General features: G+C 35.2%; 1 non-coding gene across 1 annotated transcript; it reads right to left on the reverse strand.

The window, feature by feature from the left end:
• Positions 1–1823: 1823 nt before the first annotated feature.
• On the reverse strand, positions 1824–1926 carry LOC114006544 (U6 spliceosomal RNA). The gene has a single exon (XR_003548252.1). It is a non-coding gene; the product is annotated as a U6 spliceosomal RNA (small nuclear RNA).
• Positions 1927–4636: the final 2710 nt, after the last annotated feature.

Genomic DNA, 4636 nt, shown 5'->3' on the forward strand with positions numbered 1-4636 from the left:
AACTGGAAATCCTAGAGAGTATATTACCCATAGAGTTCATGCAAAATGGATGTCCAGGGGGAATTTCAATCAGGTGACTACTCTCAAGGAAAAGATCTTGGCTCTAAAACGATAAATTAAGACTGGCAAATGACACATGACTGTATAAAGTTTTGCTTATGTTAAAATAATATCTGCAATTGGGGAAGATGAAAAAGTTCTGGAGATGGCAAGTGGCGATGGTTCCTCAACAATTAGAATGTGATTAATGCCACAGAACTGAACACTTAAAAGTGGTTAAAATAGTAAATTTTATGATTGATATATATGCTATATAGCAGTGTTTGAGATATATACACATGAGTGTGTGTGTATATAATTACAATTAAAAACATAAGTGCAGTAACTTAAAATGGTGCTAAGAATGGTAACTTTTATGTTATATATATATGTTATATAACATATATATGTTATGTTATATATATATATGTGTGTGTATCTACACATATATGTTATGTTTTTATATATATGTGTGTGTGTGTGTGTGTGTGTGTATCTGCATTATGGTATATATGTGTGCTTAGAATGGTAAATTTTATGTTATATATGTATATATATGTGTGTATATATACACATATATACACTATTACAATAAAACATAAGCAAAGTGGGGGCCTGCAGGTGGCATGGATATTAAGGTGCTGGATCCCACATGGCCAGCTCAGCAGTTTTAGTCCCAGACTCAGTGGCTTGGAAATCATGCCAGGAAAGTGTGCATGCTTGCCCAAAAATCCTGAGTGGAGACTGGAGGAAAAGGGGGTGCAGCACGGCCATCCCCCTTGAGGTGTCCTTTCTCACTTTCCCCCTTTCTCCCTCTCTCTGTCTCTGGCAAGCACATGTGTCCTATATTATAAAATAAAACAAAGCAAAACAAAACCTAAGCAAAGTAACCATGTATCTTTTTTTCAGATTTTCTGTTTCAACATTTAAAAAAAAAAATGCAGACATACCTGTGACCCAGTCAAGTTGATAGAGAAGAGGACTTATTCAGTATTAAATTTCTTTTTAATTAAATTTAACAAATAGAAGAAAAGGACACCAACATGAAACGAATGAACTTCAGGTAAATGATTTCTTTTTTTAAGATTTTAAATTAAGAGACTTGTTTCTCGAACATTGTTCTAACTTTAAGAGAAAAAGTAAGAAACATTGAGAAGAAGCAATATAGTTTTTTTTTTTCATTTTTTTTTTTCTTTTTGGAGAGGTTTTTGCTATAGGGCGTGTGCGCTCGCCATACAGACAGATAGATAGAAAGCGAGAAATCACCCCCCAGGGGGGATGGCCACGCTGCAATCCCTGCTCCTCCATTCTCCTCTCGGGATCTTGGGCACGCACGCACACGCGCCCGGCGTGAGTTTAAGCCACCAGGTCCGGGACTCGAATCGCGGTCGACTACATGGGAGTCCAGCGACATAGCCATTACGCTAACTGCTGGTCCCAGAATCAATATAGTTTTTATTTTTACTTTCTCCTAATAAAATCCGGTCTGGAACACAAAAGTTTATTAGAATAAAAATATATGTACAGTATCTAACATTAAAATTATTTCACATCACATGTAGGCTTTGCCTCCATTAACTTTTTTATAAGTGCTTCTAAAGACTGTACTTTAAATAATTTGCACATCTGTAAACAAATCTTAAACTGCCAAGTATGCAATGTATCTGTAAGATATTGAACATCAAAGTCTAGGGGAGAGCACTGACAGTTATGTCCTATTGCACCAAATAGGACAAACAAAATTTTGAAAAGAGGGAAAAGAAGAAAATAATTCCATTGGAATAAAAAATATGGACTATTACATGGCTTTGCTTGTCATACTTGCACAGAAGCCATGCTAATCTCTGTATCATTCCAATTTTAGTACATGGGCGGAAGAGAACATTCGACATATTTTTAAAATTATGTTTCACTTTTGCACATTATCTATCGACTTACTTATGAAATTGGAGGAAAAAAAATACCATCATACTTGCTGCTATTTCTCTTCCCCTTCCAATCCCATTTGTCATTAGTTTTATCATTCTTTTCAATGTCTGGATTTTTAACATTTACATCTTGTTCTAAAATCACAATTCAAACAGTTGTTTACTTGTGATTCTATTTTAAGTGACTGGGAGCTCTTTGTCAGATTTTTTTGTACCCTGACTTCTCCATTTCTACCCTCTTTGATTCATCTCCTTTGTTGTCTCGATTTTAGTTTTATTTGTTTTTTCCAAGAAAGGATGATGGATTTTTATTTCTTCCCATTCTTTTATATTTATGATCTATCTGTTGCTTTTATCCTAGGAGGATAACTTAACTGCGTTTAACATTTTCAAATCCTTCATTGTTTTCCACAGCACATGGTGGACACTGCTGCATGGTCTGGCTTTGAGGGAGATACGAGGCGGTCTGAGTCAATCCTATCCCGTCTTTCATAAGTGACTTGCTTTTTGCTATTATATTATTACTTTAAAAACATTTATTAATCTTTTAAATGTAATATGTCAACTATAAAAGGTTAAATATAAAATATGCATGTTATAATTGAAATAAAATTTAAAGGGCCAGATGGCAGCACAGTGGTAATGCGATGCTCTGTGAGGCTGACCCACATGGGAAGGTTCTAGGTTTGCATCCAGAGATCTCTCTGAACATGCCGGGTCCATGCATGCCCGTGATCTGGGGTTGGCAGAAGCTGCAACTAGATCAGGGTGTAAAAATCCCATTGGGAGCTATCTGTCTCTGTTTCACTTATTTATGGAAGAAATAAATGAATCAACTTTGAAAATAAACCTTTCAAAAAATAAAAATGAAATGTAAACTTCTAAATACTCAAGAACTAAAAGAATCACCAACATCATTGGATCTACAATAGGTCTCTTCTATGTTTCATGTAGGGACATTTGCTTCCCTAAGGTAATAAATCTCCTGTTTGTTCATTATTCCCTTTCAATACTCAAAACAGTCTTATTGTGCAGGTGTGTGCATGTGTGTATCCCTAAAGAATTTACTATTTCATTTTGCTTGGTTTTGAGTTATATAGAGATGGTATCATACAAACATACAGTCTTTTCAAACTTTTTTTTGGAGAGTTTTTTGCTATAGGATGCATGTGGTTGCCAGAAAGACAGAGAGACAGAAAGCGAGAAATCAGCTCCCAGAGGGGATGGCCACACCAAGATCCATCCCTTCTCCTCCACTCTCTCGGGATCTTGGGCACGCACGCACACGCGCCTGGTGTGTTTAAGCCACCGGGTCTGGGACTCGAACCACAGTCAACTACATGGGAGTCCAGCGAAATAGCCATTATGCCAACTGCTGGTCCCCAAAGAATGCCATCTTTCTAAGAAATGACTTTTATGTTAAAAGTTCCTTTAGTGTGAGTCTGTTGATGACAAACTCAGTCTTTAACTAAAAATGTCAGTCTTTCACTCTTATACTTGATAGATAATAGCCATTGGCTTTCAACACTTTAAATAAAGAATTCTATCATCTTCTGTTTTCTGTTATCACTGTTGCACAGTCTGCTGTTCATGAAATGATCATTTTTGATCTTTGGCTGCTTAAAAAAAAAAAACTGTCTTTGTTGCTCTATAGAGGAACTACTATGTAGTAGCTGAATGTCGGTTTCCTTTCATTTATCCTACTTGGGAATTGTGCTTTCTAGAATTGTAGACTCAGAGTTTTCAGAATTATTGGAAATTTCTCAGTTGTTATTGTGCTTTGATTAGCTTTGTTCTCTCCTTCTGTGACTATGCCTTGACATAAAAGTGACCTTTTATAAACTCATAGAAAAATAAAGCAAGAGATTACGTAAGTACAAAAAAATTGAAATCCATTCAGTTTTCTTATCATATGCATTTCCCATGAACTTTATGAAGACCTTTCATATGTTAGACATTCTCATTTTATCCAAAATATTTTAAATAATTTTAATATTTAAGCCTTTTTGTGGTTTTGGATTATATGCTGATTAGTTTATTCACTTCAATCCTCAAATTCATTAGTTCTCTTTCATATGTGGTTAATCTACTTTTAAAATGTTTTCTTTTTTCTTTCAAGATGTTTGCATTTTCATGTAGAAATTTCATATTTTAATATGTAGTTATTTTTAAGAACTGTTTGACCATTCCTGATAGTTTTCATTATTTGATTAATCTGCTGGCTCTAATATAGCAGCCTTCCTTCTTCAGATGCTCAGTGATCTTTGATTATGAACTAATATTTGCCTGATTATAAATACATTGTAAGAAAAAATCTGCTGGGATGTCTTATATAATGCTTTCCTTTGGAAATCTGGTTTGTTTCTGCTGGGACCTGAGAGGATTACCAACCTGGAGCTACTTTAACTCTCTCTGAAGGTACTGGTTTAATGCAAAAATCTTAAGTTCAGTTCCCATTCCTTGCTGTTAACCCTAAGGTCACTACCAAAGTTGCAATTTACAGTCCTCCTATCGACATTTGCTCTAAGTATAACACAATTTCTCTTCTTTGCTTTTTGCTCAGTTTATTTATCTATTCATAGCTCCAAGCTCCAACATTGACTCAGTTTTTCCTTTTTCATTGGCTTGTAGTTGGGATTGAACTTGGCCATTATTTTACCCACTTCTAG

The sequence above is a fragment of the Tupaia chinensis genome, unplaced genomic scaffold, assembly GCF_000334495.1.
Source record: "Tupaia chinensis unplaced genomic scaffold, TupChi_1.0 Scaffold148792_1, whole genome shotgun sequence".
Classification (NCBI taxonomy): Eukaryota; Metazoa; Chordata; class Mammalia; order Scandentia; family Tupaiidae; genus Tupaia; species Tupaia belangeri.